Here is a 25,832-nt window from a genome sequence, read left to right as displayed (position 1 = left end):
GGAGGGAATTTTGCTGACTCAGTCCAGTCCTTGATTGATTGCATCCCCAGCCAATGCCTTCATTCCAACTTCATAACAGACCCTCAAACGGAGCTGTCAATCCATAGAAATGGAAATGTTCAAATTACATTTTTGAAGTCATTACACAGCCATAGGTAACTAATACAGCTATGGGGCAGATCTATTTTATTTTGCTTTGAATGGATAGGAGAATATAAAAATAGTGGCATGAATGAATGATATTGGAATAACCTACCACTATATGACTAGATTTAAGACCCATATAACATATTTTAACCCATACCTAGTTCCATTATCCAGAACAAAACCCTGTAATGAGAAGGTCTTAGCCCTTTGGGAAGAAACCACTTTTTAAAACACAAGTAAGTCATTATTTCCGTTGTTTTACAAATTAGTCTAGCTGAGTTGCTTGCTTTGAGGGGATTAGTCAAAGAGACCAAATCCCTTATCCTGATCTGATTATTCTGACCAGTCCTTGGCTTCAGACTTGGCTTGGGTTGCAGCAGAAGCAGGAGCAGCATTGGTGGCCGCATCACACCACCAGCAGCCACAAATGCAGATGGATCAGCCAAGAAGGCCTTGACTCTTTCAGCAAGTGGGAAGGTGTGCTCAGTCTCCACAGACAAAGCCAGGACCCGCTTGTACCCATTGATGATATAATGTGGCACTGAGGCAACAGTCTGGTAACCAGTCTGCACACAAACACTTGCAACATTTTGGACACCCTCTCAGAAGTGAGAGTGCAGAATCAGCTCCGTTATGTCAAGCACTTCCGGGTTGTAAATGATGTCACTGTTAATAACCTTCTGGATGACAGCCCAAAGGAGAACTGGGAGACATTCAGCTTGTTAAGCACTGCATTGGCTCCTACATTGTCTCCAGTTTTTATCAGCTGCATATCACTTATAATTTCAATGGTACCTCTGGTGGTTTAGTGGTGATGCCTAAAACATGGATGAAAGAGGTCTTAGGCTCCTGACCAGTGTTTTGGACTGGCACAGTGACATTACACAGGGATATAAATAACATGGGCACAGCTGGCACCTCATTGGCCAGCAGCATGTCTCTAATCTTGGTGAGGTCTTCCTTCATGGGGTCCTCCTTCATGAACACCAAGCCCACATTCCGCATGAAATATCAAACCACTTTCTCCTGAGCTGGGTTGCTTTCCAGATGCATCTGGATGGCCTTGAACATCATGGTGTTCATGCCCATCAGCACCACACTCTTTCCTTGCAGAGACATGTGGATCTACTTCATCTGCTTGGAGCCCACATTATCTGCTCCCACAATGAAGCATTTGGGTAATCATCTAAAAGTTGAATGATTTTGAAGTAGTTGGACTTCCTGGTTGCCCTGTCTTCCCTGGGCATCACAGAGGAAACCACTACTATTATTCTGCTAAAGAGACATAGTATTCAACAGACTCTTTGAGACTTTATCATTATACCTGTAAATCAATGCAATTGTCAACCCACACCAGAGAATCACTTCTCTTTTTTGTAGTAGATGCTGATTAACACAGAGACCGGCAACTGATTAAAGTGCAGAGAATAAATAATTGTGGGGTGCTCAGCCCTACATGGGACATATATATCATACAAGCCTCCTCCCAAAGCTCAGGGATAACTCCAGAAGAGGGGTAAGAGTATATAAGAGCCAGAGGGTGTGGATGACCACAGCAAAACAGTTATTTCTAGACCCAGTAGGGCTGTTGAACATATGAACTCACAGAAGTTGTGACAGCATGCACAAGAGCGGTGGGAGCTCTTTTAAGCCAGGCAAAAATCCCTGAATAGAGGGGAAAGTGGTCACCCCTAGCTGAAGAGCTACTGAGAACCGATGGCTGCTGGGAGAGAAGAGTTTGTTTCTTAAGTCTGTGTTCCCTGGTAGTTGAACATGCTCTAGCAGATGGCCACACCCCCAAGAGTATGTAGTCAGACAGGTTAAAACAAATGAAAACACAAGGTTGGGTAGGTATGAAGTGAAGAGTGAGTTGGGTTGAGGGTGGGGCTGGAGACCAGTGAATGTGATTAAAATGAAGTGTATAAAGTTCTCAAACTGTCAATAAACTGTATGTGCATATAAGCATAGATCTAGATATACAGATCCAGCTCCCAGCTGCTTAACTACTGTCAGTTAACTGAAATAAAAAAGCCTATGTCAATTTTTAAAAAATTTATGGAGCTCTAAGGTATGGTTAGGGGCTTTACTCTCAACACTCAGGAGGCAGAGGTTGGCAGATCTCTGTGAGTTTGAAGTCACCTTGGTCTAGACAGTAAATTCCAGGCCAGGCCTACATAGTGATTCTCTGTCTCAAAAACAAGAAATAAACAAAGAAAACACTCCAAAATGGTCAGAAATAATTAAACGTGTTTCCTCTATATATTTAGCACATACAAATTAATAACAAATATTTGAAGTTACAATGGCATCTTTGGGCTCTCAAATATAAAATGCCGTTCAAAACTCTCCACCAGCATTAGCACCCATACCAGGTCATATTAAATATAATCTATGTTTGATTAATATCCCTTTAATACTATAACAGTATATCATGGGGCCTTTATATTGCAAATGTGTTTTTTAGCCTGAAGTATTCCATGTGAAAGCTTTACTTCTTTGTTCCTTTATTGTAAAATAAGCAGTGCATTCCAAGCTATTTATGTATAGTGAATTATAGTTTTACAAATGCTATATATGTTTGTTTGTTTGTTGAACTCATATAGAAAGGCTGTGTTGAGAGTCAGTTTACAAAATGTATATTTAAGCTGAAATGCCACACTTTTTCTCCCATCATGTCTTCTTAAAATTTAGCTCAGCGATTATATTTATGGTATGTTATGCCAGGTAGTGACAAAATCATTTCTTGAATATGAAATGCTTTTATAATTAGAACCATAGCTTTGTAAAGATTGAGTGGAGCTATAAAATACAATGGACTCTTTAGTTGGCATGCTGTTTTATGTGTTTATTTATAGAAATGGGTATCAGTAGAATTCCAGTATTTCAAATACTCCTTGCCAAAGTAATAAACCAAAATAACTAAGCCCCTTTAAATGAAAGAATGCAAATAAAGAGGTTTAGTGTCCTTTTCACAGCCTATTAAAGAGTGCACTGATGGTTTTCTTTTCGTTCTTAGTTTAGACAATTGCGTTTGTTCACCCTCGGCTTATGGAAATGTGATTCTAACCAATAATATTCAAAAGAGAAACTCATCAGCCTTATGGAGAAAGACAGCTTGTCTTTCTCTGCTTTTCCTAGCTACACTAATCTGGCTTCATTTAACGTGGTTCTCTGCCATCTCGAGGAAGGGGGCTTAGCTTTCCTTTGCTTGTGAAGGAATTGTAAATATGTCCACATGACAAATAATAAAACCACAAGTTGCATACAGCAAGATGCTCTCAAATATGGGAAATCCACCCGGTGTGCTGCAGGGTGACTATATATGTTTGTTTTATTGTTGTTTATTTGCATATCTTCTGTATGTTCTTAAATTAGATGCAGGATTTTAATAATACCACTTGAAACTCATGACCATATTTTGCTGTGTGAGGAAGTTTCTGAATAAGACATCAAGTTTCCAGCCATCAGAGGATAATTTATTGATACTTGTCAAAAGGAAGCATCAGTCTAACAGAAATCAAGACAAAAGGAATGCCTGATGAATTTTCTTTGAAGTGCCTTTTATAAAAGTCCTTGGTAATACATATTGATGAACTCCAAATTGTCTTGCCTGGAGGGAAAAGAAAGTAGACTGCTTTACACTGTCTTATAAATATTCATCAAAAGAACAAGACTTATGTTTCCAGGCGTGAGGTGAATGATTACGCCTGTATGATTGCCTCCGAATCTGGATAATTAGTAAAACAGCCGTTGACAGAGAATTTTAAACTTGGTATCTTGCCTTCACTCCATTTGGAGTCAGAGATAAAGTTTTCTGTACCTCCAAGAAGTTACGTTAAGCAGTGATGTATGGATAGCCCACATTGTAATCATCAGTTGCTGTCATTGTCTATGAGCATTGGCTGCTCGAAATTAAAACAAAGTATTTTCTTTTGTATTTTTATTTATTTACTATTTGATACTTCAATTTGGTGTGATGAAGCATATCCACTTTTACTAAGGACAACTGTCAGAAATCTGTGTCTTGGAGGATTCACAAACGCTGTAAGTGACAGAGTGGCACCATCCAAATTCCCAGGTTTATGCTTTATTGTTGCCCTTTTGTTTACTCATTTGGACATAGCAGGTAGCCATGTGTGTCTTTCGTTCATTGCATCCATGCATAAAGATGTAATGTGACTAAATGGTTACAGAACATTCAATATTGAAGATAGACATGATTCATACCAGCAGTCAGAAGTGATGTTTGTTAAACGAGCTGTAAAAGTGTTACTGATTCAGGCTTCATGGGACATCCTCAACTTCTTATTAAAAAAAAAAAAAAGAAAAAAGAAAAAAGGAAAAAAAATCTCAGGAAACATTTTCCTTTACCAAATTTAACACTTAAACACAATTAAGCAAATAAAATGTCCTTTTTGAAAGAAATAGTTGTTGAGCCTAAATAAATGAAATTAATTACCCCTTCTGAGTGTAAGACATATTCAGCAAGTGTTTGAAGAGTGTTTTCTTCATGTTGGACAAACATTAGTGTTACTTCTTCTAACAAAAAAATCTGCTATTTCCCCCACTAGTAGCTGATATTCATTTCTGAATCCATACGGAGAGTAGAATTAACTTTGATGTATGTCTAGGAGTAAAATGCAATTGTACAAAAGAAATGTAGAAGAGAATGAGGGGCTGGAGAGATGGCTCAATGATTACGAACACTTTCTGCTCTTTCAGAAGAACCCACCCAGTTCTATGACCAACACCCAGAGCTGGAAGCTAAAACTCTCCTGTATCTCTAATTTCAGGGTTTATGACACCCTCTTCTGGCCTCTTTGGACACACACACACACACACACACACACACACACACACACACACACAATGGGGTAAGGGAGGAAAGAAGAAAGGGAGAGGAAGGGAGGGAGGGAGGGAGGGAGAGGGAGAGAGAGAGAGAGAGAGAGAGAGAGAGAGAGAGAGAGAGAGAGAGAGAGAGAGCACATTTTTTAAAGAAAAAGAATAAGACAAGCCAGATCAAAAGGAAGAATCACTTCTTCAAAGAATGTGAGTAGAAACACACTGCATTTTAACTTATGAAGCATCATGGCAGCACCTAGCACTGGACTTTATGAGGGACAGTGATGATAAGGGGGCAATAGCTTTCTTCAAAAAATCATTGACTAGTTTGCTAAATGCAGCTAAAGTTTATCAAACACAAAGGAATAATCTTGTTTTGTTTCTTTCAATTTTGTATTTTGTTTACTGTGCTGTTTAATTCATCTCATTTAGAATATCTGGGAAACAAAGCATATGGTGTTAGCAGTCTGGAACATTTAAATTAATTGCACAGAACACCTAAATGAATCCAATATGGAGTAGAAAGAACCAACAACAGCCTGTAGAGTGGTGTCTGTGTCCCCAAAGAGATCTATTATTTTTATTTTACTTCTGAGAAACCCTTCATGAGAAACTGACCAAGTATCTGTGAAAACATTCTAGACCATTTTTAAAGCTTCAAGGAGAAAGACCTCTACTTAAAATACAAATGGAGGACTTTAGGATGATGAGCAGCACAAATATGGAGAAAGGACAGTAAACTATTTAAACGTCCATTGTTTAATCTTCCAGGAGATGGTACGCATAACGGTAGCTCAGGGAACTAATATAGATATTCATATCTGGATTTCCCTTTTTTAGTAAACTATACTTATCATTGTTATAACATAATAAGATATCTTTCCTGACATTTTAAAACTAAGAAATAAAAATTTAAAAATGCTACATAATGTTACCTGAAAATAACTGATAACTGTATTTACAATTATTGTTGTATTAGCAATTCTTTTAAGATTAATAAAGAAGTACATTCCATCCAGCTGTCCACATGAAATACCGACCAGAAGATGCCCCTTGTATTTTTTACCAGCTCTGCCATTTCTTATTTATTTGAGTAAAACCAACTTCCACAGCTCAGTTTTAATCATTTCAACCACTAGCCTGAAAAATAAGTGCTTGAAATTTTTATCACAAAGATAATTTTTTTTGGTCAGTTGAGGCTCTTTGCTCTAGAACTTACTATTCCTCACAGAATGTAGCAGTGTCCTAGCCATGAAATAATCTTTTATAAATAATGTCTTATTAATTTATTTTTAAAATGAGAGTACATAATTACTTCCTGATAATTATTTCACTCTAGTCCTCTTCTGGTTGATGTGTGTGTTTTGCACTACAAAAGTGCATAACCAGAAAATTCCAGGTCCTTGGTATAGTAAGGTATCTACTAAAACAGAATTAGAGCTATGAAAATTTTACCTTAAAAATAAATAAACCCAGAATACACTAAGTCAGGAAATTTTCTTCTAAATGTCCCAAACAGGTTTTGCCACTCTGCATTTTGATGGCTTGTGAGTTTCTCGTATGCATTACATCTATTGAAAAGAAAAGCTTCCTTGATTGGGATGAGGACTACAGTTATATGTGAGTATAAGGACAAATATTTATAATTAGTGGGGGATTATGGTGATTTAGATACCTCTACAACCGAGAACTCCTGCTCAGGAATCATTGCAGAAGAGAGGCAGAAAGTCCCTACAAGCCAGAATACCAGAGAAGTTGCTGTGAAATTGTGTCTCCTCCTGATGTCAGAAGCTGCACCCATGAAGCCTCACCAACATGGCTGCCCAACCGTGAGCTGAACAACTATGACACTAATAAACACGTGGAAGTGGATGGGAGAAAGCTCATGAGGCCTGAATTCTACCCCCCCCCAAAAAAAACCCAACTATGTAAACATTTTCCTAGGGAAAAGCACACCAATTAGTTATCCAATAGTAAATATTTAAGCCCCAGAATCATAGTCATAAGTAATATTATTCAGAGGGAGCAGGTTATATTTAGAAATACACATATATACATATGTAACAACAATTAAAGAGAAAAGAGGTGACAAATTTGAAAGAGAGGAAGGGTGGGGTTCATGGAGGGTTTGGAAGGTAGAAAAGGAAGGAGGAACTGGTGTAATTATGTTATAATCTGGATAAGTCAGGGTTCTCTAGAGAAACAGAATTTTTAGAATGAATCCACATATATTATAAAATATAGAAATATAAAATTCATATATATATATATATAATTAATCCATCCATCCATCTATCCATCCAAATATACATACATGCATACATACATACATGCATACATACATACATATATACATACACACAGACACAGACACACACAGACAGACAGACACACACACACGTATATGGGATTTATTAGAATGGCTTACAAACTGTAGTCTAGCTATTCCAACAAGACTGTCTATCAATGGAAGGTCCAGTAATCCCGTAGTTGTTATTCCATGAAGATGGATGTCTCAGTTGGTCGTCAGTATACACCAGACTCCCTGAGACAGGCTTTAATGCCAGTAAAGGTGTGGGCTTGCCAGTGAGTGCAAGAACAAGTAGGCAAAGAGTGAGCATGTCCTTCTTTCATCTTTTATATATAGGCTTCTACTAGCAGATATGGCACAGATTGAATTTGGATCTCCCCACCTCAAAAGATCTAGATTAAAAGTGGGTTTTCTCACTTCAAATGATTTAATTTAGAAAAAAATCCCTTTTAGGAGTACAAAGACAATGGGTTTTAGTTAATTACGTACATAGTCAAATTGACAATCAAGAATACCTGTCACATAATCCCATAAAGTAAAAAAATGAATAAAAATATTTTTATAAAACAGATTTGATCACTAGAGAAGAGAACACTGAATTGTCAATCAGCTTGTAATCAGCAGGTCACTTATCTGTTTGGGTTGCTTTGTGTATGGTGTAGTTCTGATTCTGTGAAAAAATTTGAAGTAATCTCTCCTTGTCACTTCAACTTATTCTCCCAAATCCCAATGCACATTTAAATATTTAAAAGGGATGCAGCTTTATTTACAGAGGATGAAACTGTAAATATATTTCAGATGTTAAATATAAATTTTCAGTACATGTATCATTAAAGGCTCTATTTCCAGAAACATTTAATGGTAGGTCAAGCAAAATAGCTTTCTTGATATTTAATGGTTTGGGTTTTTTTTTTTTTTCAGGATTTTGGATAACACTATATAAACATTTAGAAACTATTGGCTTTATGCCTGGATATTATGTAATTACATTAGTTAATAGTATAGAGTATGACTTCAATTACAAAAATTGTTATACACTCACATTCAAAACTCTGAAAGTTCATTTTTAGAAAAATGTAATATATTTTGTCTTCTCTATACCATGAGAAGGGAATGTGTCATTTTCTCAGAAGTCAGACATTCCAATCTGATTTGTTTCTCAGGAATCCAGTCAAGTGTCTTAATCAGGAAGTGATAAGCAATCAAGCTTGCTTCTGGACAAATTCAAGTAGAAGGATGTAAAAGTACAAGCTACACCACAGGCAAAGCGCACATTAACTGAACCACACTTTCCCAGCAGAGTGGGAGGACCGCTCATTTGCAGAACATTCTAATCTTCCTCCTGAGTCTACCTGGATGTACCTTGTCAGCCAGCTGGGACTAGTCAGCCAGCACTGAGAAGCCCCACCCCTCCCTGGGTACCAGCATTGGAAGTCTTACTTCACAATCACGTTCTTGCTTTCTTCTACTCACTCAGCTTCACATACTTTTAGCCTCACAGAAACCTAAAATTTTCATTATTCACAAAATATGTGGAGGTTTTGTCATATGTCCTAAAAGGATGTGAAAATATAACAGCTTTGAAAAAATTACAAAGCTTTGATTCCATTAGTGAGACATCAGAACACATCCTACATCATGTTTTTGCAAGAGCCCCAGTACAAGAGGAGCTGAATGGAGTTCAGATGCACAAGTGCTAAAGCTCATATAAAAGTTTATACAAAGCATTGTTATTTAAGTTTAGTGAGAAGTGATTGGGTTTTATAATTTTTAAATAATGTTATCTATTTCTAAAAAACTTTCATTTTATAGTTTTACTTCAGGTTTCTTTCTTTCTTTTTTTTGACGGTAGGTGTCTATGGGATGGTCAACAAAACTGATTCATGTGCAAGCAACTTCTACAATTAAAGCTGAGGAAACTTGAGGGAAGTGGCGCCAAATACACGAACACTGCACCTAAATCACTCCCGTGGTCTCCATACCCCGCCTACAACTACTCCTGTGATCTATGCCCTAACTTCTTTATTAAGTTTTCTTAACTATTACTGTTACTTACACATACACACACACACACACACACACACACACACACACACACACACACACACACACACAGGGCCTATGGAGTACTGAGTCTGTTTAGCCTTGTTCATGTGCACATAAATCAGGGCTTACCACTTGTGAATGGACAAGTTGTGTGGTAGCTCATCTGTGGTGGGAACTGATTCTCTGTCTCAGCAGCCATTGACTGCCTGTGGCTAATCATCTAGAGTTCTGACCTAATGGAGTTTTTTGAATCTGTGGTAGCATTTCAACTGATGTGCAAGTTTTGTTCAAGCAGAAATATTGTTGAAAAAGTTCATGAGTGCAGCTTCCTTGTCATGCCTAGGGAACAGCATTTAGCAGCAGGCAACCTGGTCCACTGACTCTTGCAATCTATCTATATCTATATCTATCTATCTATCTATCTATCTATCTATCTATCTATCTATCTATCATCTATTCACATATTCATGATTGCACACACACACACACACACACACACACACTGTATTTTTAAAGTAAGCTTATAAAATAATATATTCCCATATGGGTTTTCAAGCACCCTTATTATTATGATCTGTCCTTCCTCCCTCTTTCACTGTATTACACTTCCTCCACCCTCCTCAGTTAAATCAACCCTTCATTTTCCCATTGTTCCCTTTGTAGCCCTTGTCTCCTGCTTTTCACACCTTGGAGCTCCATTTTTTTTTTTTTTGGCTTTTCAAGACAGGAGCTCCATTTAAAATGACTTTTTAAAAAAATATTTCAATTTAATCACTCTAGTTGAAGATGACAAGAATTAAAATAAAAAATTTAATTTAAAATATTTTATTCAAAATTTAAAATCTAAAAATGTATAATAATTACACACCATTAAACTTTCAAATGAGATTTTCAAATAAGTTTGCACTGTTATAGTTTTGAATTTATTAAGGTGCAAAATTACACTAAGATGGTATACTTTAGTTCTGAAAATTCTTCATTAAAATAGAGTTATATAAAAACTTAAATATATGGAGCCAGAGTGATGGCTCTGCCCTTAAGAGATCTTCCAGAAGACCTGTGTTTGGTACCTAATTCAACACACAACGGCCTGTAACTCCAGCTTCAGGGTATAGAATGCCATGCATACCCATATACTACATACAATTAAAAAGTAATAATAATACTTCTTTAAAAACATTCAAAAATAAAAATTGAGATATAGTATAATTTTTTTAAATGTTCCTCTATCCTTTAAATTTTACAAAACAGTGTTGCTTATGCTAATCATACAGACACAGGATGCCTCTAATTTCCAGGGAGGAGCCTTGATTCACTAAGGAGCTTCATGAAACAGCATTCTGTGGATGCCACTCTACTTCTGTTCTTACAACCAAAATTGGGTAAGACCAATAAGAAATATGGCCTCAGTGTTTCCACCAGATGTCTAGTGTGTCTTTGACCCATGTTGTCCAGTCTGTGAATACCTGCTTGGACCAAAAGCATTAGAGAAGGCGGATCCTAAGCACTAGAAGCATGGATCTAGAGACCTTCTCTGACTTTTCCCTGCTGTGCTGCTTTCTCTTACCCCAAAGAGGAGTATGGGAAGATCATTCTGGGGGAGAAGGGGCAGCTGTGTCACCAGGTTGCCACTCAACAAAAAGAAGGTGGCTGATAAGTGTTCCCTTGAAAAGGAAAACCAGTTTACTTGCTGGACTCTGCATGAACAAAGAGATTTACTGTAGCTCTGATCAAAAGTTACTATTATTTTTTGACTCTTGTATTTGAATTCTTTCCTGGACTATGTATAGTGTTTGCTTTGAAAATGTTAGGTGCCATGTCCAGTACCCACAGATATTTCCCATAGTTGATGACCTTTTCTCAAGTTTTAGTAAGCTTGTATTCTACTATGCTTATTCAATTTTGCAAACCCCACACTCTGCCACCCTTTATCTGTTTTGAGAGGAAAGAAGAAAAACAACCCTTACCTTTGGAAAAGAGTAAAATAGTCTTTTCCATAATAATTAAGACCTATAGATGATTGTCAGAAATATATTGATGAAGGAGTGCTATAGACAGGTATGGATAAAACTAAAGCACAATATATGATAGGTATAAAGAGTATGCTATTCACATGAAGAACTTACCTGAAAACATGTTTTGTTAATTCCCTGTTAATGCATATAAAACTTGCAAAACTCTATATAAATAACCTATGAGAAGTCCCAGATTGTTTATGTACATTAATTAGTTTTATTTTCTCCCAACTTCTGAATTCAACTGTGCTGTTAAATATCACTTTAAATATATACATTAGACTTTAGTAATATGGAGGATGGCAATCTGCCAGAGTTCCGGAACTGAACTAGAAATGTTGCATCTAAGCAAATGGTACAACCATACATTTAAATGATTCACTACTGAAGCCACAGAGAAGGGCAAAAGGATTGTACACACCATAGCAGAGGACTTGGTTGGAGGATGTTGGTCTCTGCAGAATGTTATGTAGAAACTAGCAAAAAGCAAGAAAAAATGAAGTAGGAGGTCACTAAATGTCTAAAGAAGGAACATTAATCTGTTTCTAAGACTGTTAACACAAATCTCTGTATCTCGATTTGAAGATTTGAAGTGACATCACTCAGTTTTACATCACTTACTTTACAGGTTCAATCCTGTAAGCTCTGTGACATTTCATATGGAGGAAGGGTACCATGGCATACTCTTCTGTGCTGTATAAGGGCTAGAAGTCCTTGGTCAGGTCTATGAATCTTTTGCTTCTTCTCATGCCCTGTGCACAGAGATGTTTTCAAGAGACATTTCATTTTCAGAAATCTATAGATGAGATAGGTTCAATTAATGTTCATTGAATGTGTGAATGAAACACTTGTACGAAACTATAGTCCTCACAAACTGGTAGAGGAATTATTTTTTTTATCACTCCCAAGCCCTATTCAGAATAAATCATGTACATTGCCATCTGTTTTAAAGCCACAAAGATTTGAATCTAAGCATTGGCAATCTACTTCTCTGCTGCATGATTACTGACTTTGAGAAAATTAGACTACTATTCACCCCTGGACAACTAGCAGCTATTTGTTTTTTACCTAAAATAGTTACAGAATAATGTTTGCCATTAGCTGAATATAAACTGCTGCAAGAGAATTAAGTTGAGATTTATATCAGTTCTTGGCATATAGGGGCAATGGTGTAACAAGAAATCAAAGGAGATCCAAGAATTTATCAATAGTGGGGACTTTTTTCTTTACATATTGTGAGAAAGAGAATGATACGACAATTTTGGAGGACTGAGAAATTTGTTTCCTATGAAATATGTATCCATCTAATTGTCAAAGTATTATGTATATGTCTATTAGGTCCACAGATGTCTGGTAGAGTTCTGGAACTGGACTAGAAGTGATGTAACTAATAGAATGGTATAGCATTACATTTAGTTAAAGCAGTATTGAAATCACAAAGAAAAGTGAAGGAATTGCACACATCATATGTGAGGAATTGTTTGGAGTAGGTTGGTCTGTTTCTCTGCAGAGTGTTACATAGAAATTACCACAAAGAAGAAAATCATAAAGTAGAATGTCTCTGAAGGCTAAAGAAGGAAGTTAATACGTTTCAAAGACTGATAATGTAAATCCCCAAATCATTTATTTGACGAGCTAGTTGACATTCTAAGATAATTTTAAGTGAAAAGTTAATATGGCAGAAAAGATACAATGGGAACAGAGAGCTGCAAAAGAGAATAAACATATATGTCATTCCCAACGATGAGATCAAAACAGTATAGGCTATTGTCATTGCCCGTGATTGCCCACCAAAACTTGATTGTAAGAATCTATTGCTAAAGACACCACGAATATTCATCACAGGACATGGAGATATCAAGGTGGTACTGACCAATAAGCTCTTGCTGCTGACTAGGTCACATGTTACAAGAAGGTGCTATGCAAGCTGCTAGAGGGAAGAGTTGGTTTATCAATGATCTCACCCAGCTGTGAACCTTGTGAAGTGTAGGCATGATCAGTATAGCAAGATATACTCATGGATGAAATAGTGGCACAAATATTATCAGTGTAACAATCCATATCCTTACTGAATTTAAATCCTGTTTCAAAAAGGAAACACATGCCTGATATTGCAAATATGGCTAAGGACCCATGATTAGGAAACTCACAGGATTCAGGGATGCATTTAATACTATTATTTTTCACAAATAGGATCAAACTGCTCTCTAAATTCCTATCTATCTGTGCTTTAGTTCAGCCTCAGACATCATTTCACAAAGACAATCATTCTTTGTGACATGAATGGTGGTTAACAGAAACTCATAACTTATCAAGGTTCAGAAAATAAGTGACTGAGAAGTGCTGAGCCACAAATGGAACATCTATATCATACTCCTCCCACAGGTTAAGGACCATGGTGGAAGAGATGGCTACATGATTGTAAGAACCAGAGACTGGAAAGAATTGGAGCAAACCAATGTCTTCTGGACATGACAGAATTACTGCACTCATAAACTAACAGCTGCTGTGGTTATGTATAATGCCAAGCCAGTCAACATTCTAGCAGAGTGAGAAGGGATATGTATGCCCCAACATATAACTGAGAAGGTATGGACAGTTGGTAGCTTTTGGAGGAGGAAGAGCCAGTTTCCTTTAAGGGTGCAACTTTTGGTAGGTCAACCACACTCTAGTGGATGAACTCATATTAAGAAGTAAATGGATGACACAAATTGGAGTTGGTGAGTTATTTAATAAAAGCAATAAAAAAGGTTGGATGAAGGGAGGAAGGAGAGGATCTGGGAGGAATTACATGGAGAATTTGGGGATCAATATTACCAAAATGGATTATATAAAATTCCCAAGAATTAATAAAATTGTTTTAAAAGGAAAAAGAATGAATGGAATTGTATAAGTAATCCAAATATGTTGTAGTCCTCTGCATCTTTTCTTTGAATAACTAAACAGCAAGCTGGCAGGGTGCCTCACATCTCTCATCCCAGCAATTGAGGGATGAACCAGGAGGGACAAACGTTTGAGGACTCAGCTAGGGTTATAAACAAAATGCTCTCTCCAAAAACAAACAAGCAAAAGACCCACAAAAGCAAGAGCCACCAGCAGCACCACCAACAAAATATAATAACTTAATGACATAAATTAAAAAGAAAAATGATGCAGGAAATTTGAAATATAATATTGACAAAAAGAAAAATGAATGGTTCAAAATTGCAACAACTTGAAAGAAAAATAATAAACTTCTAAAAAGAAAGTAGTCATCCCTAAGGCAAAATGAGCAATTGTAACAATAACAAAACTAAAGCATATATTTAATTATTAAAATGCATATATGCTTTAATTTAATGAAATGATACGCTAGAGTTTTACACCCAAGTCAGTAAAAGCTAAAATATTTCAAAATAAATATACTCCTCATAAACTCTGAAAATGAAATTATGAAAATAGACCTGAGCTTCCACTAGTAGGGAATAATCCAACCTACATAATAGGAAGGAAATTAAAGGAACATGAGAGTGAGGGAAGAAAAGAGGGGAAAAGTGAGGGAGGGAACTCAGTGCAAATGGGGGGAGGGACAGAGGGACGGGAATGAGAATCTTCTGTAACACAAAATACCGGGACATGGGCTCCATTTTCACAAAGGCTTCTGTTAAATCCACTGTCCTCGTTCTTCTTTCAACATCCCAAGTCTGCACTCTTCAGGATCCTCATTCTAAATGATTTTTCTTATTATAAAACAAAATAGCTAAGTTTCACATTTTCCCATTTGCAGGAAAACATTACCCCTATGTTCTTTTATAGTAAAACTGTGGGGGCAGTTCTGTGTGTACCCCTTATTCTGTTTACATACTTAGTTAGGTTTCTACGGCTGTGATCAAACACCATGACCAAAAGCAACTTAGGGAAGAAAGGGTTTGTTTCTTCCTAAAACTATCAGGTCAAGAGTTTTTGAGTCACTTCTCCCTGTGTCCTATAGAATATTTGACAGGCCTATTGGCTGAAGATGATGCCCCAATGTTATGGAGAAACTTTGGATGACTGTCCAGGCAGGCAGCTGTCTCTGCCATTTCCAGAATTTTTGGAAGCTGCTTACAATGCACTTTTTGTTTATTTAGGTAATATTATATCCTTCTGGTGTCTTTGATATAGTTGAAGACTAAATAGTTATAGTTACAATTTTCCTTGGTTATGATAAAAGATAAATTAGATATGAAACTTTAGACTCACAAATATAGGATAGATGATAGAATGTTTTCTTTAGTTTTGCCAAATACAAATAGACTAGATATTATATCTGTAATTCTTGCTTGGTAACTGTTTTGTTATATGTAATTTTACTACCTTAAAGTTAAAACCTTCCTTTTTGATTAGACAGAAAAGGGGAAGTGCTGTGGGATGTCGTTCTGTATGCTGTGAATATGTGTTGCTCTGATTGGTTGATAAATAAAATGCTAATTGGCTAGTAGCCAGGCAGGAAGTATAGGTGGGGCAAGCAGATGAGAATTCTGGGAAAAGGAAGGGCTGAGTCAGGGGTCACCAGACAGACACAGAGGAAGCAAGATGTCAAGGCAGAACTGAGAAAAGGCACAAACCACATGGCTAACCATAGATAAGAATTATGAGTTAAGTGTAATAGCTATCCAGTAATAAGCCTGAGCTAATGGCCAAGCAGTTATAATAAAAAACAAACAAACAACAACAACAACAACAACAAAAACAACTATTAGGTCAAACTTTATTGCTAAGGGAAGTCGTGGCAGAAATGTAAGGTAGGAACCTGGAGGCGGAAGCTGAAGCAGAGGCCATGAATGAACACTGCTTACCAGCTTGCTTCTCATTGCTTCTTCAGTCTACTCTCTTATGTCATCTTAAACCACTAGCCCTGGGGTAGCAACTGACACAGTGAGAGAGGCCCTCCCACATCAATCATCCATCAAGAAAATGCCCCCACATACTTGCCCACAGGCCAATCTGATGGGGATATTGTCTCAGTTGAGATTCCATTATGCTAGCTTGTATCAAGTTGACATCTTAAAGCCATTACAAAAGATTTTCGCCCACTTCAATATGTCCAGGAAAATGCCACATCTCTACATCTGTGCCTACTTCTCAAAACCTAATGAATTGCCAGACTCCATGAGAGAAACCATCAGCCTCCTGTCCTCGAAACATCTGAATCTCATTTTCCAGAGAAAGGTTGCAGCTTCCATTTATGCCTCTATCTTCTTTGTCCCCTCTACATTTTATCCATCTTCCTAACCTCTCAGAGAGGATGATGTCATGCTCTTTTCTCTACAATTGATCTGCATTCACTTCAGGTGAATTCACATGACTGTGTCCCAATGGCCCCCAAACACAGATGAGGACTCTCCCATGAACAAACGCTTCACTTCCGTAGCCCACCCAACATTGTTCTGCCTAAATTTCACTTGGATCACAAATAGTATTCTAGGACTCAGTTTCTGCAATCCTCTTGCCCTTGTATTTGAACTGTCTGAAGTCTTCCACTATTTTTCAGTTGTTTATATTAAAGTAGTTGAAGTCATTTTTGGATTACTTATCTTGTATTTATTCCAGCTTCTAGTCTGATACCGTTTGTCTTTGATTCATATCTAAAGCTGGAACACTTTTCCCCATAGCACTGTCATCATTTCCTAATAAGTCACAGTCTCTTATTTCCTAGAAAACAGATGTGGCACACTAACTGGTTTTCTAGGTCCCGTATTTGACTGGTTGTATTATTCCCCAAACAATGTGATGTAATTATGGAAAACTTAGATTTCACAGCCATTGTGAACAACCCTCAACCTGTTCTCCTCACCACTTAGAATCAAAACAAAACTCTTCCATGATCTATTAAGTTCAACATTTTATTGGCTCTTATAAACAGCTAACTGCTGACATTTGTTACTCGACTTGTTGACTGATTTGATACTACCATTTGAGTCTTCTTAGGCACCCCAGTCATAAGATTTATATCAGAGCCTCTGCTCTAATTATTCTCATTCTATGGAAAAATCTTTCTCCAAATATCTACAAACCAGCTCTTCACTTCCCTCACATCTAACTCCAAAGTCATCTTTTCAGTGATGACATCACTAGTCATCCTAGATAGACTCTCATATTTTTAAACACAGGTGAATGTATAGACAGATAAACAATTATTTTCCTTAAAGACTGACCTGTGAAATGAGAGGAGATTCCCCCCAATGATTGACACTTGGTGGTGTGCAGGAGCTGCTGTACTCTGTTAGTGTGTGTTTTTGTTGTTGTTGTTTAAGTTCTTTGTGTTTTTGTTTTTGTTTTTGTTTTTTGCATAGCAACAATACCTGGCAGAGAAAACACATATGGGAGATGAGGCTGCCCACTTCACAGTAGGACAAAAGCAGGGTACGAGGTAGAAGAAACAAAATATGCATCAAATACTTATCCCCAACAATATTCTATCTCCATCTAGGTCTCACTTTCCACTGTCTCCTAATAATACCACTGAAAGATGTCATTAAATCAATGTATTTCATTAATTCAAAGGCTTCATAATCTAAACATCTCTTAATGCTTGGATCCTCAAGATAGGGATCAAGAGTTTAGCAAATGATCATTTAAAAGGCCACCTCTTATTCGAACCATAACACACACACACACACACACACACACACACACACACACACAGGCTCACAAAATCCAAATGAAAAACTTTCTCCAGTTTTTGATCCAGCAAAGCATTATTTTAAAAAATAAATATTAAAAATTTACTGCTAATTAACTTAAAAGTAAAAAAAAATTAAGTCTGAATCAATAATATTTTATGAATCTACAGATTTATACTATTATTTGAAAGTTTCTATGTCTGTTTTATCTTTATGGTGGAGGTACTATATATTAGAATGTCATTATTTAGAGTAATAGTGTTCCACAGAGTCAGATGGAAAATGAATTAATGAATATTTGAACCTGTGCTGTTAGAGGAAATACAAAGTTAGGTTTCTTCAAGTATTTAATCAATACCTTTTCATCAAGTGATCAATATCACTTCTTTTATGTGTGTTTCAGCTTAAATACATCCATTTACTATACATTATTGATTCATTAACATTGAACTCATCGCCAACAACACCATCACTCATGTGTAACAGAAGCTTATCTAACACTTGTAATTCTTCCATAAGGCACACTATAAATTTATTGTTCTGGGAACATTAGACAGCATTTTAAAATTATGCTTTGGAATCACTTCACTCAATGAAATTTCTAACAAAAACATAATAATGCAAAAAAAAATGAAGCATAAGTACACTATTAAAATGGCATTTGTTCCAGATGTGTGAATTAAAACAGGAGATCAGTGTTGTCTTCTTGAGCCTAGTTAAGTGTAGGAATGTTGGAAATCTCGAAATTTTGCTATGTAATAGATATCCCTGAATGGTCATGGAAGGGCTATAAACATTGCTGTTGAAGCACCAAATATTCTCTTTGCTGAGTGGGGTGGTTCTAAAATAAGAAATCTACAAATAATGAAGATTCAGTGTACAATGATGAGCTATCAAACAATGTAAAATGCCTCCTGACTCTGCATTCACCAGTGGAATAATGGTAGCTAGAAAATGGTAACCGTGGAATAAACATAGCAGGCATGTAGACAGGTAGTATAAATGAAAACTTTGCCTTTTGTTTTTATTAATTTTATAGACTTAAGAAAGTAATAGAAGTGATTAACAATAAGGAACACAGTGTATTGTAGTTTTTTGTCATTGTATTATGAGTAACATCCAATTAGCAAATTAGGTAATATGTCATTAAGGAGTGAAGCTCCCACATAGTGCCTTTATTTGTAAATGAAGTGAGCACTCATAATGGAGATACATTATTTACCCACTGCGATGGTAGGCTAACTAGGAATTTAAAAAAAATCAGAGATGGATAACAGTGAAAGAAAGAATGCTGGAGAATGTTGTTGTTTTTTAAGATGGAACTTGTATTCTGTTTTATTGGTTATTTGGAGGCCATGTCCTACTCATCCTATTTATCACCAGGTTGAATTTTAAGTGTACACGTGAATAGGCATTAGTTTTTCCCTTAGAAGGCTGAATATTATACTCCATTTATCAGCAGAGCACTCCTGACAAGTCCTGTCAGTTTAGACAGCCTGTGCACAGCACTGTCTTTTGAGATGACTCACCTTGTCAAGAAGTCCTCTTGGAGTCTCTCTTTAAAAATGAACCCACTGTCTCTATCCCATGTGGTCCACGCATAGACCATGGACGTAGCAATTCCTGTTCTGCTTTCAGTGCACTCTCTTAGAAGAAAGTGTCCAGGCTGATAGACCAGCTGCTGCCCCATTGGGTTCCTCAGGACTCAGTCAGTCATGAGTTAAATGTGCTTAGAATACATTGCGGACTATTCCAAGTCATTCACACATAGTTCAGGGGGATGGCTGGCCCCTTCCTCTCTGTTCCTATGAAATGGAAAGGAGAAAATAAATTTATCTGTGTTATAAAATAGCAAATAAAGATAACACTGAGTTGGTATAAACACAATGCAATTCTAAACAGAAGGAATAGATGCAACAGATTTTTTAAAATTTAAAATTATAAAAGTATTGCTTCAGAAGCTGTACACAACTTTAATCAGTAAATCATGACATAATTCACCATTGAAAATGGCTTTGGGGCTACAGTGTTTTACTTTTGAACTATTTCACCTTCAAAATAATTGCTGTGTTACAAATTTATACAGAGGATAGAAAATGATAGCAAATTGGTTGATGCTTTATTAAACTCATAAAAGTTTAATATTAAACTTATGAAAACTCAAAAAGTTAAATTATAGGATGATGGCACTAATGAATACAGGTGCAAGATCTTTAAAAAATATATCATACTAATTTAATAATTTAAATAAAATATGCCATACGAATTATTAGATAATTTCTTTAATAGTCTCATCAGGAACAAGTTTATTTTAGTATCATGACAGCTAAAATTTATTAAGTATTTAAAGTGATTCATGTGTTATTTTAAGAATTATCTTACATCAAGTCATATAGTTACTTCTACTATTTTACAGGTGAAAGGATTGAGTCCCAGAGACATAGAATAAGCTGCCCAAGCAGACACTTTTAGTGAGTCTGAATTGGGGTTTGACTACTGGTTCCTAAGATATTCTTTCATACTAGGTGAAAAGAAGAACATATAAGACAAACTAAGCCAACTCTTTTTTTTTGTTTGTTTGTTTTTTTGAGATAGGGTTTCTCTGTGTAGCTTTGTGCCTGTCCTGGAACTCACTTGGTAGCCCAGGCTGGCCTTGAACTCATAGAGATATGCCTGGTTCTGCCTCCCAAGTGCTGGGATTAAAGGCATGCGCCCCCAACTCTTAATAAAAGTACATTTGTAAGTATCTCAACAGTACTTGAAAAGGCTTTGTGAGTCATAAATCTTAACATTACATAAACATAAACCTGCTTAGAATGACAAAAATATTGCAGCATAAAAGGAAATTATTTTATAACAGGTTAAACTCAGGAAGAAACTCAAGACAGAGATGTTATCCCATTTCTGAAGTTCTCTTATAAGAAAATGGCATAAAAAGCAAAAGTGAATTATAAATATTTGAACGAAAGAATAAAATCCTATTGTTTAAAAGCATTGTGATTATATAGCTAGAAAACTTGGAATAACTCCCCTTGATAGATGTATGAATGTAATCACTCTGAATTATCCATAGTAGCAGTGATACAATACTTCAATCACATGCACTTAACCTGAGTGTTTAAAAGTAACAGCTCTTAGTAAAACTAGCTGTAATCTGTGTAAAGAAAGCTGTGGTAATGTTTTTAATTGGGGTTAGAAAAAAGGGAGTCGGGTTTTAAAGATGCTTTAGGGTTCAAAGATAACACATGAGGATAGTTTGCTCATGGTAAAAAACACTGGATGGTGAAAACAGGCAGATTTCATGGAAATTGAGGAGAACAGACAATATGATATGAAGAGATGATCTTGGGAAATCATTCTTAAGTCAATATTGCAAACCCAAAGACAGGAAGCTTTAAAAAATATTATAGTTTTAGTTGCATGTGCTTCTCTGTGTACATATACATGAGTGTGAGTCCTCACAGAGGCTGGAAGATGGTGTCCGGTCCCCTGGAGCTGGAGTTACATGATGTAGTCAGCTGCATTGTGTGGATACTTGGAACTGAACTTAAGTCCTCCAGAAGAACAATGTATGCTCTTAAAACTGAGGCATCTCTCCAGTTCCCTAACAAGAAGCTTTTTAATGCTGTTTCCAGGGTTTATAATTAGAGGAAAATATATTTGCAAATTGATGACAGTCATAAATATAGATTAAAATTATATATACAAAAATGTAAAATGATCCTACTCCACCATTCACAGACTGTATCAGGCAAACCTATGATACTTCACCTAATTCATAGATATATTTTAATCATAATATATTTTAAAGGAAAATATACAAAAATCAGCACCAGCACACTTTAGGAACACTTTCCTCTTTTGTTGAGCTAAAATGGTTTCATTTGCATCACATATTTTTTATCTCAATAATTTCTGTGACAGAAACAAAGAGTAGAAAATCAAATTTGTGCCAACAAGAAAGAGTGTGGTGTCAGATTTGAGTCTAACACTTAAGGCACAGTAGGCAGGTATACCTAGTTGACACGGCAGTTACATAAAGACAAAATTACAAATGTTTCCAAAGTGTGATGTCATTGACTGGCAACTAAATCTTTAGTAGGACGCACATACTTACTAATGTTTTGGACAAAATTTATAACTATTAGTAGGAGTTGTTTCTTTTTGCCTTGATGTACCAAGGACAACTACAAACTGAGAAAAGTTGAAAAATAATTAAAAAATAATGCAGATCATTTAAAGTTGATCTTTTTTTTTCTCAATCTTACCACAAGGACACATGCTCAACTATGTTCATATCAGCATTATTCATAATAGCAAAAACCTAGAAACAACCTAGATGTCCCTCAGCTGAAGAATGTAGAAAGAAAATATGGCACATATACTCAAAGGAGTATTACTCAGTAGTAAAAAACAATGATATCATGAAATTTGCAGGTAAATGGATGGAACTAGAAATTATCATCCTGAGTGAGGTAACCCAGATTCAGAAGGACAAACATGGTATGTACTCACTCATAAGTGGATACTAGATGTAGGGCAATGGATGGCCAGACTGTAGCCCAGGGCTCCGGAGAGGCTAGCTGACAGAGAGAGACCCTGGGAGGGACATAGTGCCAGCAAAGTAGAAGTAGATGGGATCTGCATGAGAGGGCTGGGGCTGGGGGTGGGGTGGGGGTGGCAGAGGGCAAGGAATGGGAGGGGGTGAGAACATAGAAAAATGGGAGGGTCAAGCTGGAGCGGGGACAGAGTGGGAGAGCAGGGAAGGAGATACCGTGATAGATGAAGACATCACCGGAGTGGGAAGAGGCGGGGTGCTGAGGAAGCTCTCAGGAATCCACAGGGATGACCCCACCTTGGACTGCTGGCAGTGATCGAGGGAGTGCCTGGACTGGTCTACTCTGGTGACCGGTCTTGTGAATACCCTAGCTGTCATCATAGAGCCTTTATCCAGTGACTGATGGAGGCAGATGCAGGGATCCAGGCACCAGGCTAAGCTCTGGGAACCCAGTTGATGGGAAAGAGGAGGGTTTCTGCAGGCAGGGAAGGGGAACGTGGAGATCATGATGGGAAGATGTGCAGAAATGACCGGCCACACTGGTGGAGACCCATAAACTGTGGACTAGTGGCTGTGAAGCCCCCCATGGGACTGGACTAGGCCCCCTGGCGTGGGGAGGGGTGGCAGAATCAGGATCCATCCCTGGTGCATGGGCGGGCTTTTGGGAGCCTGGTGCTTGCAGTGTGGCACCTTGCACACCAAGGCGGCACGGAGGGGCTTGGATCTGCCTTGGCTCGGTGTGCCAGGCTCTGCTAACTCCCCATGGGAGACCTAGATTTGGAGGATGTGGGGGATGGGGTGGTGGCTTAGGAGGGAGGGCTGAGGGGTGGGAGGAGGGAAGAGGGAGGAGGTGGGATCTGTGGGTGGTATGTAGGGTGAATAGAAAATTTCCTAATAAAGAAATGAAAAAAAAAGTTGATCTTTATACAAGAAAAAATCAAAAGCAACATAAACATCAACAATGACAACACTAATGATAAAAATAACATTTCTGAATTTATCACTTACTATTTAGGATTTTTCACTTAGTATAAAATATCTTAGGCACCTAGTCTTTCTGTATAATCAATCTGTATACATCCACTTCCATAATTTAAAACGTTCTCTGGATTACTTATAATAGCAAATGAATGTGAATAGGTGCTGTACAGTTTTCATGTATTACTTATTGAATGAATGGGAAGTAAAACTAGTGTACATGTTCAGTACAGGGGTTGTTCAAATATTTTTCATTCATGTCTGATTGAATATGCAAATGACAAGTCCACAATTGAAAGGCAAATTTAATTACGTTTCCAAAACTAATGGCTTGATTTTGGTAGTTGTTAGAATAACTCAACTAGCAAAATTTAGTATAACTCTGTAGGTAGTGAATGTGACGATTGTTATGTCTTTATTTTATTGTTTGTGTTTGAATTCACTTTATTCTTAAAGATTTATTTATCTTTTCTCTCTTGTTAAAAATAGATTTTTTTCTCACATAACATTTCCTGATTATGGATTCTCATCCCTCTACTCTTCCCAGTTACCCCCCTAATCCCCGTCCCATCCAGATCCACTCCCTTTCAGCCTCTCATTAAAAAACAAGCAGACTTCTAAGTGATAATTAAAATACAATATAATATAATAAAAACAAGCACATCAGAATTAGACAAAACAAACAAAAATAAGGAAAAGAGCCCAAGAGAAGAGACAAGAAACAGACGCCTACTCATTTGCACACTCGGGAATCCCATAGAAAGAGCACATTGGAATCCATAATAAGCAAAGTATCTGGTGCAGACCTGTGCAGTCCCTGGACTTGCTGCCTAGTCTCTATTAGTTAAAATGAGCTTTGATCATGTATTTCTAGAGAGCTTTTTTTCTTTGTGTCCCCCATCCCCTTTGGCTCTTACATTATTTCTGTCTCTTCTTCTGCAGGGTTCTATGAGCCCTGAGAGGAGGGATTTGATGGTGACATCCCATTTAGGGCTGAATGTTGAGTGATTTCTAATTCTCTGCACAATGTCTAGCTGTGGGTCGCTGTATTTGTTCCAATTTGCTGCAAGAGGGAGCTTCTCTGATGATGGCTGAACAAGTCACTGATCTATGAGTATAGCAGAATGCCATTATGAGTCATTTTATTGCTACATTTATTTTAGACCAGTATTACTTGGTTTTACCATAGATCTGTGAAATATCTAGTCTCAAATTCTTGCTCATCCGAGCAGTGTTGAGTACGGGTTCCGTCTATGGAGTAGACCTTAACTCAAATCTGATATTGGTTGGTTATTCCAACAAGCTTTGTGCAACAATTGCCCTAGCCTATCTTGCAGGCAGCATATCATTATAGATCAAAGGGTTTGTGGGTGGGTTGATGTTTATGTTTTTCTTTTGGTAGCGTGGAGAGTTATCTCCCTGTACCAAACATGCTAGATGTAGAGGTGAAGGTTCTATGTTGACCCCAGTAAAACATCTTTGTGTTCAATGAGTTGTGAAGTTGCTGTCTTTAGCACTAGGGCCTTGCCATCAGTGTGTAAAGAGCAACCTACAGCCTTGACAACAGCCTAGGTTGTTTAGGGATTTTCATGGATTCCTTTGGCAAACAACTCAGTTAGAAGTAACCCAATCCCAGGAACGGGAGTTTTGATCGGTGACAAGAAATGCTTAATGGGGCTTTGTCTCCCCCATTATTTGGTGATTTCATTTAGATCACCTTCTCACAGACACACACAACACACTTTAAAGGAAGATTATATATATATAATATAAACTTTATATATATAATTTAAACTTTATACATATATAATTATATATATATAATTATATATATAATTTTAGGAAGTTTCCAGTATTTTAGGTACTTATACTACTCCTGAAATGGCCCTCAACATTATATATATATATATATATATATATATATATATATATATATATATATGTATATATGTATGTATTATCAGTTGCTGTTGAAAAATAGTCATTGAAAAAAAGGAGAGAAATCTATTACTAGAAAATGCACAAGTGAAATAATTTAAAACTGGAATATAAAAAATAAATCTTACTAGTAATAGAAAATTTGAATTACACCAACTTCAATATCAGAAAGTTTACCTCTGTAACTTCAGTCACTGCACAGCACACATCTTTATTTTATATCAGTCATAAATCAGTATTTTTTAAAAGCAAACATTCTACTGCTTTTGCTTATATATGCTTAAGTATGTACATCTCCAAAATATATGGAGTGAATATGAGTGTCCTATGAAGTTGGCCCTTAGATACAGCAC

At 36.8% G+C, this 25,832-nt stretch overlaps 1 pseudogene; it reads right to left on the bottom strand.

Moving 5' to 3' along the window:
* Nucleotides 1-444: 444 nt before the first annotated feature.
* On the bottom strand, nt 445-1,394 carry LOC131904638 (large ribosomal subunit protein uL10-like; annotated as a pseudogene).
* Nucleotides 1,395-25,832: the final 24,438 nt, after the last annotated feature.

The sequence above is a fragment of the Peromyscus eremicus genome, chromosome 2 (assembly GCF_949786415.1).
Source record: "Peromyscus eremicus chromosome 2, PerEre_H2_v1, whole genome shotgun sequence".
Classification (NCBI taxonomy): domain Eukaryota; kingdom Metazoa; phylum Chordata; class Mammalia; order Rodentia; family Cricetidae; genus Peromyscus; species Peromyscus eremicus.
The sequence above is the reverse complement of the archived record's forward strand: the minus strand, read 5'-3'. Positions and strand labels throughout refer to the sequence as shown.